At 45.4% G+C, this 13716-nt stretch overlaps 1 long non-coding RNA gene across 1 annotated transcript; it reads left to right on the plus strand.

Annotated features, from left to right (window-relative positions):
- The first annotated feature begins 3498 nt into the window (after positions 1 to 3498).
- Positions 3499 to 10627, plus strand: LOC144767039 (uncharacterized). The gene is made up of 3 exons (XR_013598039.1): positions 3499 to 3699; positions 5209 to 5337; positions 10509 to 10627. It is a non-coding gene; the product is annotated as an uncharacterized LOC144767039 (long non-coding RNA).
- The last annotated feature ends 3089 nt before the right edge of the window (positions 10628 to 13716 follow it).

Raw genomic sequence — 13716 nt, forward strand, 5'->3', positions numbered from 1 at the left:
TTGGGATTACATCCCGTGGTCTTTTATGAATTGCAAGTCTAAGCTTTGTTAAGGCTCTAGTGCAGTTCCTATCGAACCATTTCCTATTGGACTTTAAAAAGTTTTTCCTTTCAACCCACAAAGCTTCCTTAATTGTACTAGAGATGGTATTAAAATGGGTTATTATATCACAGTGCTCTGCGTATTCATCTAAACAAACCGAGAAACTACTCATGCATTTACTCAATATTTTATACAGAAAATCATCCGGGACCAATCTGCTCCATTTAAGGTTGTAACCATTTTGAGCACCCAACCTCACGTCCTGGACCATTTGGTCCGGACCATCTCTAGTATCAGCTGCAACAAATAGGTTCTCCATTTTTAATACCTGTGGCAGGTGATCACTCAATGGTAAATCCATTACATTTGCTTTGATCAATCTGCTCGCTGAGCTAAGTGTACATAAATTAAAATCAATAGTAGATGAGGCACCCCGCCCAACAAATGTTGGGACAAATGGCGTTGTATAATGTGCTAACTCATTTGAAAACCCAAAATTGAAGTTAAAAATCATCTCATTTAGTGAGTCGCCTAGTAGGGTATGTTCAAAATGCGTCAGGTTTACATCTTGTTCCAGCATTAAGCCACAAATACCCTTTTGGCCCTTTTTGCAGAGAGTACAATTAAAATCACCCCCCCCATAATAACATAACTTCAGCCCTCTTGCTCTTATCGAGTTCGTTTTGCATTTCTGTAGTTAATGTGTCAAGTACATCCTTAATCATGTTATCTGGACAATTATTATAAAAATTAAGAAGGACCATCTTTGGACCCTTCCTTGTGTAGATTACTATTTTTTGATAGTAGCTGGATCCAGGGGAGAAAGAAATTTTATCGTATACTAGGAGATTAGATATGTATACAATCAACCCCCCCTTAGGTCTCCCATGTATACCACCCACCGCCGGGGTGAAGTATGTTTTATAGCCATTAAGATGTATCAGGGTAGTAGCCCAAGTTTCTTGGAGGGCTAATATTCCCACGTCGGTAATGGCCTCATCCCAGGTTGGATTAGTAATCTTTTGTTTTAACCCAGCCACATTCCAAAAAAGCACCTTACAGTAATCTTTTTCTGCAGGTGAAATATCTACACTGTCCCCTAGTCTGCTGACCAGGTTCCCATGTATAGACTGATCCCCCACCTGTATTTCTAAGGTTTCCTCAGACCCTAGACAGCTTGTAGAACCCAAACCCAAAGCGTTGTTAGGCAACAAGTCATCTTCCTTCGTCTCGGGGAGTCAATCCACTCCTTCTAAGCAATCATACCGGTTGTAACACGGGAAAAACGAAGGGAATTGCGGGATACCTGTGCACCCTAGATCATATCCTTGAGGATGAGAGTAATGGGGCCTCCCTTTATATTTCACCGTGTTCCAACCATCTTCATGCCTCCCATTCCACTGTGTGTTGTGGTAGTTATTGTCAAAAGCCTGACCGGTATTACCACCATGGTATCGTTTGTCCCTGGTCCAGCTCCACCTATTATCCGGTTGTTCACCCTCAGGGTAAAAGTAAGATAATGACCTAGCCACAATAGACAAACCATAATTTCTTGGGGGCCTCGATGTAATAAATTCAGCGGTGCGGGGATTCTCAAATGTTATCACCACGCAATCACCGTGTGTCCTTTTTTTATTATTATTATTGTAGCCCACCCAAGGAGCCCTTTCAACCATAAGGATATTGCTTTTAAAGGCTGGTGGCAAAGGGTAATTATCGTTTAGCCAGTGTATTGTTTTATTTATAAGTCCCCCATTATTTTCATATGATTGATTATCAGGTTGTGGGACTCCAGTAAGGACCACCACGTATGGAGATGCTTCTGGTGGTATCTCCCTTTTTTCAACATTAGTTTTATCCTTGGGAGTTTGCGTGGGTGGCGCTACTTTATCAGTTGTGGTTGGATTTTTAGGTATGGGTGTAGGTTTTGGAGGTGGATTATTGGTGGGTTTTGGAGGTGGATTGGTGGTAGGTTTTGATGGTAGATTGATAGTAACATCATTTTTTGCAACTGTGGGTGGTCTATTCATAGTTGGTTTTTTTTGTGGAACTTTATTGTTCGCATTAAAGCTAGGGGCACTAATATCTTTATGGATGTTAGTCAATATTGTTTCCAGACATCGTAGCCTAACCTCAATAGGATCTAAAAGAATTTTTAGCATTGCAAAGATGTTGTTATTAGCCATGCTTAGGCTACTACAGTCCTCTCCCCCTCCCGCTTGGTTCTCAACTACCTCACTTAGTTCCAAGATTCCCTCCAAACTACTATCCAAGATGGTTTCATCTGGCAGGCTTAATGTTATGCCCACGCTTACCCGAGGTCCCCCTACGGTGTCATTAATATTGGAGACAGCATCTAAGTTGGTGTTCACATTCGACAATATTGGATCCAGCTGAATTGGGTCGCGGATTTTGATAGTCTGAGGTTTTTTCCCTTTTCGAGTGGTCGTTTTAGTAGACTTTTGTTTAATGCTCTTTTGTTTAGGGATTGCCCCCTCCTTCCTCCCCCTTTCAATTAGGGTACTAGCTGAAATTTCATTTTCAATTGCCGCTGGGCCATTTTCCAGCAACAAGGAGAGATTTGGGGTTGCCTCCAGGCCTTCCTGCGAGGCTGATAAATCAAAGCCCTGATCCTTATGTACCATTACTAGTGTTTTTGAAGCGGATACATTATTAGGTGTGCAAGCTTGAGCAATATGGCCCAGAGAGGAACGTTTTGCCATGGCTAAGTCTTGGGACACCCTTCTGTCCATCAGTATGATCCCTTCATCAATGAGGGCGTGTGTGCGTACTATAAAGTCATCTAGGGTACCTGTTAATTTCTTTGCCCCAGCGGCTGCCATGCTTCTGGTCTCAGGGTGATTCATGGCAAGCCCAACAAATATCCCACTATACAGCAGGAAAGAATTATGGCCAAAGACCAGTACTTATTTCAGTACAACAGGTTCTCAGGTACTCACACTAATATATGGCAGCAAGTTTTAGCCAACTTACAGTTTTGCAGTCTCGATGTCCTTTGGCTATTTACAAACGGGCAGGGTATCTGGCCCAGGCCAGGCTCCTCGGGCCTCTGAGGGCCTAAGAGGGCCCGCCCTTTGCCCGGGCTTAGCCCGGCGCCTGCCCGCGCGCGTCCCGCGACGCGGGAAGGGATGCCCCTTTTTGTGCGCCTCCTGGCGCGCTCAGCCTCGACGCGACTTCCGTCCAGGTCGCGGAGGCTTCTGGGGCTTGTGGTCTTCAACTCCCCCGCTCGGCGGCAGCACTGGTGGTCAGAGGCTGCAGCGGGGGGAGGAGACCAGCGATGTTAGGGGAGCGCGCTAGGCGCCACAAGCAGGTCCCGCGGTGGTGAGGAAGAGCCCAACGGACAACAGCAACGGAGAGCCAGGGAACTCCGGACAGCAGCAACAGCAGGTACCCGGAAAGAAACACGCAAGCCAGTAGTCATTTATACTTTGAAGTCAATTTTATTGGAATTGTTGTTCCCTAAAATGTTTGAGAGGATTTTTGAATGAGGTCTTTGTTTCACAGCACTTAATGTTTCTCTTTCTTTATTATTTCTTACATGATCAGCACCACCCAAGGGCAAGAAGACGGGGTCCGAGTTGGCGGGACAACCACAAGAGGAGCGCTCCTCTACCGCGGATCCTGCTGCTGGCCCCAGTAAGTCCTACAGTGCTTATATTAACAATTATATTTCCCTAACTTTTTAACGCACTTTATTTTTTCCAACCGATTAATCCTCCTTCCTAATTCAATGTTAGCAAAACCTTCTTTGGTCTTAAATTTGTTTTCAAAATTTTGGGTCACTAACTATCCAATGCCACTTTCAGTTCCTTCAAACTTCCTCTGCCCCAAGACTCTCTGTGCTACTACTATTAGACTGTGTGTAGCTAAGCTTGCCCTGTGGGCCACTCTTTAGTTAAGGTATTCTTTTGAATAAAGCTGTGATAGAATAGCTGTAGGCACTGGGTCCACTCCTGTCTTTTGCGTTGTCCTCTGTAATCTCCAGTCTTTGTCAATTCCCACCTACAAAAATGCACAACCAGATGTTTGCCTACTAATTTTTGTTCAGTTAGTATACTTCTACTGTTGTTGTGGTTATTATTCCCTGCACATACACATACAGAACTATGCACAAGAAATTAGGATGTTGTTGATGTTGGTGATAGGGAGGTTGGACCTTACCCCCTAGTCACAGAACTCAGTCAGAAGAACCCATAATCCAATGACCGTCTAGTCTACCTACCTAAGTGTCTTGGTCATAGTCATTTGTCCCACTCCCGACCCCCACACGAAGATAGTTAGATATACCCAATGATTTTATTACACAACCCAGAACAGAAGAAGAAGAAGAACCTTTCGCTCACTCACTCGTTTCACTCCACAACACCCCAGACACTGAAAATAATATACCACAGAGTCTACGTGCAAGTTCAAAAACTTTATTTTTTTTAATAACAAGCTTTGTATTGTTGTAACTTGTAAGTATTTCCATGAAAAACATCCTGCTTCACCATGCAAAATGAAGAAGATTAAATACTGTACATTTTGTACATCTAGTGCACGATAGAGAAATGTGTGAATTGTGGGAGACCTCTCACCGTTGAACGTATACTGTAAGTGGTTACACATGCATCTTTCGAAAGGTCTGCAAATCCCTTGTTTCGTAAAGCAATCTTCTCTTCTCATCTGCCTATGAGAAAAATGTTGCACGTTAGACAGTGAATAAAACTATGCCAGTTTTTAGCAGTCATGGCAAAAAGTGCAACATTACATTATGGATAAGCAACAGGGACTTACAATACTGGTTTGTCAATTGTATGCGACACTCATGTGGCCTTAATGGTGTCTTTCTTACTGTGTAACAAGCTGCGAGGTAACATGGGCAAAGCAGTAGACACGGATCTAAAAATGGTTCTATGGCTCAGGCTAATTTTCCAAAGACTAGAGTAGGAGTAGATTAGATGACCCTAGGGACCATCTAATAAATGAAAACTAAACTCTGTCTAATGTGACTGCTGTACATTAGGACGCAATTTGGACTAGTTACACTGTCACAACGATTCATGTTATACGTAACTGTTTTTTCAATCTTCTGGTTAAAAAAACACAACTAGTAAAATAGGGGGAGGTGTGCAGGCATCTAAAAAGGTGTACTTGATTTCATAGGTGCACAATCAATACTAACCACCAGTGCCGACGGGGCCAGCGGCGAAGAGATTGCCATCCAGGAGGGGACAGAGGATGCGGCACCTGCAGGAGCATCAGTGGGGGAGGAAAGTTCAGCGGTGGGCGGTGGTAAGTTATATTCATTACTTATTTGCATTACTAGGTGGATGGGGGACATTTTGTTCCTCACTGTGCTATGAGACTTATTAAGAAAGTATGAATTTTAAGTTGTACTGGACAATATACAATGGTTGAAGAAGACACCCTTTGTAGCATTACCAGTTTTAGTTGAGTAAACAAGGCCTCTTCCATCAGACTCCAACTCAGCTGTGAAACTTATGGAGAAGACTAAAAGTCAGATCAGATGACCTTGAGGCATGTGTTGAACAAAAAGGGAAAGAAGTGAACTAGGGTGGAAGGAGGAAGGGAGGACTCAGAGATGTAATAATAAGACTAACTACCATAGAAGGATACTTTGGAAGGTTCATTCACATGGCTGATATGAATCGGATGCATGGGTTGTTAAAGGATGGGTAGAACTGTAAGGTCAAAGAAAATGCAGGCCTGGTTGGGCAAAAGAATATGGGTGCATGGATACAGTGGATAGCAAGAATCATGTTATGTTATGTTATGTTATGTTACTTTAATTCTTTTATAGCGCACGGCAACTCCAGAGGAGCATCCCGGCGCTTTGGCAAAGAAAGGAACAGCATAAAAAGCAACCACACAACAGAGAAGAGAAGGAATAAAGGGACTATTACCTAAAAAGCCATGTCTTCAAGTCCTTTCTAAAAGTAAGAAGACAAGGGGCCGATCTCAGGGACAATGGTAATTCGTTCCATGCCTTGGGTGTCAGATAGCGAAAAGATCGACCTCCCAGACGTGCACGGCGGATTACAGGGACAGTCAGCAAACACAGACCCGATGACCTGAGAGTCCTGCTTGGCACATACCGGGAGAAACGTTTCCCAAGATATTTGGGGCCAATACCATGTAGGGCCTTAAAGGCCACAGTCAGGCATTTAAAAAGGACTCGCTTGGAGATAGGTAGCCAATGAAGGGTGTTCAGTAAGGCAGTGGCACCAGCTCTCCTCGGGAGTCCAAAGATGGCACGGGCTGCCGAATTTTGGACCACTTGCAAACGGGTCATAAGATATTTCGGTAGACCCACAAAAAGAGCGTTTGCGTAGTCCAATCGCGACCCGATTAGTGCCTGAACAACTGTCTTCCTGTGGTTGAGTGATAGTAGGGGAAGAAATTTCCTCAACATCCGTAGGATGCCGAAGCATTTCCCAACAGTGGACGAGATGTGAGGTCCAAAGGATAAGTCACAATCTACTATCACCCCCAGATTCTTGGCCTTAACAGCGACTTTGTCAGGAGGAAACATATCCTGTGGCCACCAGGATTTCCAGTCAAGTTCCGGTGCGCAACCGAAAAAGAGCAACTCTGACTTGTCAGAGTTGCATTTTAAGCCATGACCTCTAAACCATTCAAACACCGCACCAAGGCAATCCCTGATCTTTGTGCCGTCAAATGACCCAGCCCTGTCACAAGTGAACAGGAGTTGGGTGTCATCGGCATAAGACACGATCTGGGCGCCGAAAGATTCCGCGACTTCCGCCAGAGGGGCCATAAAGATGTTAAACAGCATAGGGCTGAGAATGGAGCCCTGCGGGACTCCCACCTCTAGCGGAGCCATATCAGCGGAAAAAGGAGGCGCCCAGATCGTTTGTCGGCGGTCGGCCAGAAATGATTTTAGCCAGTTCCACACCGTTCCACGAAGGCCACACTCCCAGAGTCTTACAAGGAGGGCATCATGGGGAACGGTGTCGAAAGCCGCCGACAAGTCAAGCATGACTAACACGGCCTTTCCCCCCAGGTCGAGTACCTCCCTGATGGCATCCGTGACCTCCAGCAGAGCCGACTCCGTGCTAAAATTAGCACGGAAGCCGGACTGCGAAGTGTGCAGCAGGTCGTTTCCTTCGATGAAGCTGGAAATTATCCTGTGCACATAACGCTCGGCCACTTTTGCCAGAGCAGGGAGCAGGGAGATTGGCCTGTAGTTAGCATGTATCAGGGGGTCCAAGGTGGGTTTTTTGAGCAGCGGTAGAATCATGGCTCGCTTCCAGGCCTGAGGCACCTCCCCTGTCGACAAAGATGTATTCAGCAGGGGGTTCACCAAGATGTTAATGGCGGAAGCCACTTTCCCCAAGCATTTAGCCGGACATGGATCTAATGGAGAGCCGGATTTCAGGCTGGACAAAAGCTCCAGAGATGTCCTAAGATCCATAGAAGGGAATACAGAGAGGAAAGGGCCGTGGTCTTCCACAGAACATGGTAGCGTTAGATGGCTCAGATCAGATTGCGCACTAGAAAGAGAGGCCTGGATGGCTGTGATCTTATTGACAAAGAAGGTGGCAAGTTGTTGTATCCACGCATCAGTATGAGTGTGGTTGGGGGTGCAGACCACAGGAGAAATAAAATCCTGGACCACTTTGAAAATTTCTTTGCAGACATTGTCAGCCTCATCAATACGATGTTCAAAATAGGCCTTTTTTTCGTCCCAGATAGAATGATGATAGGCTTTAATGGCTGCCCGAAATTTCAGTTTCTCTATTGGATCATAAGCCCGCCTCCAGGCCCTCTCAGCCCTTTTACACTCCTGACGTTGTATCCTCAACCGAGGGGAGAACCATGGGGCTGACTCCCTACGCTCTCCCGGTTTAGAACTTTTTTTGGGGATTAAGGACTCAAATCTTGCTAAAAGCCAGCTGTGTAGGCAAACAAGATTCTCCTCCAGACTTCCCAAAAGAGGGCAAGGAAAGGAGATGAGAGCCTCGGATAACATGTCCGCAGAAAGTAGATGAAACGGACGTGAAGTTCGCGTAGCCGCATTTCCTCTCACCCGAACAAGGGCAGTGACAGGCAGAGAAAAGGAAATTAGGGAATGGTCCGACCAAAGTACAGGCTGAATGGTACCGACCGAAATGGGTCTCGTTGAAAATACCTGGTCTAAGGTATGTCCTTTATTATGTGTAGGGCCTATCACAAAGGGGGAAAACCCTAACGGAGTCGTGGTATCAATAAATTTTATAGTGTCGGGGTCACAGTTGTTGTCCATATGGACGTTGAAGTCTCCAAGAAGAATGCAGTGATCCGACCTGAGACAGGGGACTGCGAGTGCTTCCTGCAATTCATCAAAGAAAGGTCCTATTGAACCAGGGGTTCTATATACAAGTATCCCAGTACAGGCCTGGACGGGGGAGAGATGTAAGGTGAAACCAAGTGCTTCACATCCCTGCAAATTCTCCACCGGGAAGGTAGAGCAGGAAATACTCTCTTCCACAATAAGAGCAACTCCACCACCTCTGCCCGATGTTCTATCCCTCCTAAGAATGTTATAATTCGGGGGGATGGCATTAGCCAGATCTGGAGCAGAAAAATCACCCAACCAGGTATCGGTCAAAAACAAACACGTGATGTTTGAATTATACAATAAATTCCAAATGTCAGTAGAGTGGCGGTTCACTGACCTGGTATTGAGGAGGAGACATTGGAAGGGGACAGATGTAGTGTCAAGCCCGGTTGCAGCTGCAGCCGGGAAACGCCAAGCACATGACGGACAGCCTTTCCTTAGTTTCCTACCACCAGGGAAAATATGGGAACAGTTTCCTCGAGGGAGGCGTAAAGCGGTAAGCTCAGCTGAGGAATAGGTCAGCATAATTAAAAGATTAAAAACAACAAAGGACGTGATAATACAAACCACGTTCCAAACACCTAAAAACCGTCCAGACCCGTCCGCCTCCGGGACGCTGACGGGCGCAGACGGGCTGGACTCTGGCGTGACTCCGGCGCTGTGAAGGCGCCCCCGCTGCGCGGTCCCGCTGCGCTCGCGAGGGAGCTTTATGTAGGCTGACATCCGCTGCCCATAGAGCGCTAGTCCGCTCGTAATCCCCGCCCCTCTGATGGCCAAACACCACTCAAAGATGGCGGCCAATGATTTTGCCACCCCGGGACCCGGACCCGCTACAGCAGCGGTGGTGCCACGATTAAAATGCAGGTAAGAGGAAGAGATACCCCGCGTTAAAAACAGGGGATAACAAATAATGAGGAAACAAAATAATTAACAGGACAGTTTAAAATACAGCGCGGTGATAAGCGCGAGGTGCGGAGCGCTATGCAATGCAATCCTTTACCTTAGTGAGGGAGAGCCAGGGACCGGTCGCCTTATGTAGGCTGACATCCGCTGCCCATAGAGCGCTAGTCCGCTCGTAATCCCCGCCCCTCTGATGGCCAAACACCACTCAAAGATGGCGGCCAATGATTTTGCCACCCCGGGACCCGGACCCGCTACAGCAGCGGTGGTGCCACGATTAAAATGCAGGTAAGAGGAAGAGATACCCCGCGTTAAAAACAGGGGATAACAAATAATGAGGAAACAAAATAATTAACAGGACAGTTTAAAATACAGCGCGGTGATAAGCGCGAGGTGCGGAGCGCTATGCAATGCAATCCTTTACCTTAGTGAGGGAGAGCCAGGGACCGGTCGCCTTATGTAGGCTGACATCCGCTGCCCATAGAGCGCTAGTCCGCTCGTAATCCCCGCCCCTCTGATGGCCAAACACCACTCAAAGATGGCGGCCAATGATTTTGCTACCCCGGGACCCGGACCCGCTACAGCAGCGGTGGTGCCACGATTAAAATGCAGGTAAGAGGAAGAGATACCCCGCGTTAAAAACAGGGGATAACAAATAATGAGGAAACAAAATAATTAACAGGACAGTTTAAAATACAGCGCGGTGATAAGCGCGAGGTGCGGAGCGCTATGCAATGCAATCCTTTACCTTAGTGAGCGGAGTTTGTGTCAATGAAACCCAAGGCAAGGAAGGAGTGGACGCATGGGTGGTTGGGTTGCTGGTGAAAGTGAAACCAGCTAAGCCGATAATAAAGAATGATAGACATTTACTTTTAATGGGTGGATGCCCCCTAAATGTATTTGTATTCATCATAGGTGAAGACTGTCACTGGAAGCAGAGTCTTACTTTGAAAAAATAAAAGGAGATACAAAAAAGACTTTTGTTCTTATGTTTACTCAAGCCCACCCAGTACTAGGGCAAGTATAATGTCGGAAAAAACTTCAACAAATGCTACAGGCAGGGGAAGCAGGAGGACAGATTAGATAGATACTAAAAGTTGACACCAATTGTATGGACTGCGCTTGATAGTGCTACAATGCCACTCTGTACTGTTGAATTCATTATGAAGAGTTTGCTACAATTCTGTTTCTTTTTTTATAGATACTCCTACTCCTTCCTCAAAACCATCACGGAAGGAGTTGGCAGCCAGGGCCCGGCAAAGGAAACTGCAGGCCATTGTGGAGGAGTACCGCAAGCTGGTGGCTGAGGCTGAGGAGGAGGAAGAGGCGGCGGCAGCAGCTGCTGCCTCTTCCAATGCGTATGGCCCCAGCAAGGCTCCACCTGCAGGAGTACGGCGCCTCGGCCAGGCAGCCGCTCACCGCCGCCATTCAACATCTGCCACCCCCTCACAGCATGGATGCAAATGTAGGTGCCGTGCATTTCGGCAACAACTTCTCCTCCGGGTGGCCAAGCTGGAGGACCAATTAGAGGAGCGTGTAAAGATTTTAGTGGACAAACACCTCAAAGCCCGCCAATTGTAATGGACCATGTTGATTTGCCCCTTTTTTAATACTTTTGTTGGTGGGTGGGAATTGGGTGTTGGGGTTATTTTTGTGGGACATTCTTTGGACTTGGACTATGGTTGGGGTTAGGGTGGGGATAGGAGGAGATTTTTTATACATGAATAAATGTTATTTATTTTCAACTAACACAGATATGATATGATGTTGTTTTGTGGTGGGGTTACTGTTGTACGTCACAAGGTTTACTCTAGATGCAGGGCAGCGGCCAGTGTTTGATTGAAATACTTTATTAACTGACCACATGTGTAACATGCACACAGATAGATGATGTGCCCCTCACTCAAAGTAACATTTGTCCTATTAGTACTACCAGCCTCTCCTCCATTAGACCTCCCAGCAAACTGCTCTTCTTACCTGTGATTGATGATGATTACGTTTGGCATCGCAAGGGCTGCATGGTTTCCCAAGACAACGGAGAATATGCCGTGGTTGTGTGATAGTAGTCAAGTAGACTCCTAGTCCAAGACACTGGCACTAGCATTGGAAAACAAAAACAAAGAGACAGTCATTTGCCTGAGAAAGAATGTGAGAGAAGTAGAAAATTACAGTACATAATACGGACCAAAAATACAAACAATATTGCAACAGCTAAACGAACTCAAAGAAATCAATGGTGTCAGGGACTGAAAAAGTAGAAGAAGATAACTGTAGTTGCGTTGGAGTCATTAAAACACAATACAAATCGTAAACGTACATGCTTTAAAATTAAATTCAAACAATGCCAGCAATGATTTACATTTATTCGTTGGGTCACTTTGGGAAATTAATTGCCTTGTACACTATTACATAGAGTGAGCTTGGGTGGGCAAGCAGAAGAAGATCCTCGCCCTGCCTCGTTGACTTTTGATTTTATTAGTGTTGGTTTCACCACATCTGCCCCAGCAACCGTGTGATCAATTGTTGGTGTATATTTAATGTAGTAACATCACACCTCAATAAAAACCACACAGCCCGGGGGAAGAGGGTTAGGGTTTGATGAATGGATGGGAACGGGGGTTTGGGGAAAGGTTTGACAAAGAAAAAGAGTACGCATGGAGACAACAAGCAAAACAATGAAGACGACGATTGCTGATCCACAATTCCACAATAAATGTAAAGTCAATTAAGAACAACGAAATGGATGCACGATGAAGGTTTCATCAACTGGATGGTAAATAAGAAGTGGTAATTACTTAACTACTACTACACAATTCAAAGGAAGTACTTCTTATGATATGAATGATATGACTTTTGCCTAGGCTGTATTCCCTCTGAGAAACCGTAATACCTGTTGTAGCGGGCTGAAAGCTAGCAAACAAAATTAAGATACTTTAAGTGAACAATCAATTACCAAACACAAGCATAAAATAAATGAAGAGGAACAGTTACAGGGCCACAACACCGGGACGTGAGTCTGTGGCCCAAAGTCCATTTACCTACATTTTTCAGAGTTTCAGACAAAAGGCATATACATCAACCTAGTATTTCCAAAGCAAGTGATTAATGTAATTTTAAATCAATGCGCCAATGTCAATCATACCACTATTCCATTCCACCACTGCACACACATGTAGCCTAGGTCTGCTGTGCTTCTTCTTGATTGGTTGTGTGTTTACCTTGTATTCCACTTCCTGAACATATTCCATTATTCATCTCTGATCAAACTGACTGACATCATCATCCGGTGTGGCACGTGTACGTGTTCTCCAACTGCCCAAAAACAGCAACTAAGTATGTATTAAGTGACTACGATTAAGTCCAGACTGCACCTGCAGTAGTAGGAGTACAATTGGATACATATTATTAAACAACATTGAAACATTGACCATCACGCGAGACACAAGCACTTTGAAACTACTCGACTTCATGCACATTTGCTCTGAGTCAGCAAGCAGCCAATGCAATGTATGGCATTATTTATTTCATATACCTGTCTTTCTCTTCTATGTAACTGTAAGATCACAGATGAAGCAGAGCGTTCTGAAAGTGATGACGAGTTTACTTTAATTTTGGAGCCCTGTTCAAGTTCTGACATTGAAGAGTTGTGTATGCCTGCAGACAGAGGTGTAGCCTTAAGACAGTGATGCATTTCAGATTGGAAACAAAACAGAAGATGGCTGTAGTCACGTACGTTTCAATTGTTATGGAGGGACTGTTAGAGGCTACATTATTGCACTATTGTCCATCTCCATCCAAAGTATGGCAAGATGGAAATGTATTTAGGGTGAGTCAGGAAGATGGAGCAGGACTCTGATGAGTGGAGTGCACAGTAAATGCTCAGATGTGCAACTCCAATAGGTAATTAAAAGAGAAAGGAAGATGGAGTTGGTTTTCAAGTTTGAGTCAGAAAGACAGATACACACAAATAACTAAGGAAGGGAGAAGTAAAGGAAGGGAGAATGTAACAATTTTCAAGCCTAGTTGTCAGGGAAGAGGAGCTCGTCCTCAAACCCTGGTGGCTCTTCTGACAGAAGTAGGTCCTGTAACCCAATACTTATTTCTTCCGACTCGCTCTCCTCTTCCCGCTCTGATTCACGGACTTGGTAGTCTGGTGGTATCAAGTGCTGGTTCATTTTTATCATGGTTAACCTCTCCACGCTTTTGGGCGAGAGACTGGTCCTTCTCACAGTCACAATGGCACCAGCAGTACTGAACACACGCTCAGAAGAGACACTTGCAACAGGGCAAGCTAGATACTTTATCGCCAGCCTGCTGAGCAGTGGCCATTGACTTGTTGTCCTATACCAATACACCAATGGGCTTTGCTCCATGAACACCTCTGTTGTGTCATCCAGATAGGCCTGGAG

The sequence above is a fragment of the Lissotriton helveticus genome, chromosome 7, assembly GCF_964261635.1.
Source record: "Lissotriton helveticus chromosome 7, aLisHel1.1, whole genome shotgun sequence".
NCBI classification, from domain to species: domain Eukaryota; kingdom Metazoa; phylum Chordata; class Amphibia; order Caudata; family Salamandridae; genus Lissotriton; species Lissotriton helveticus.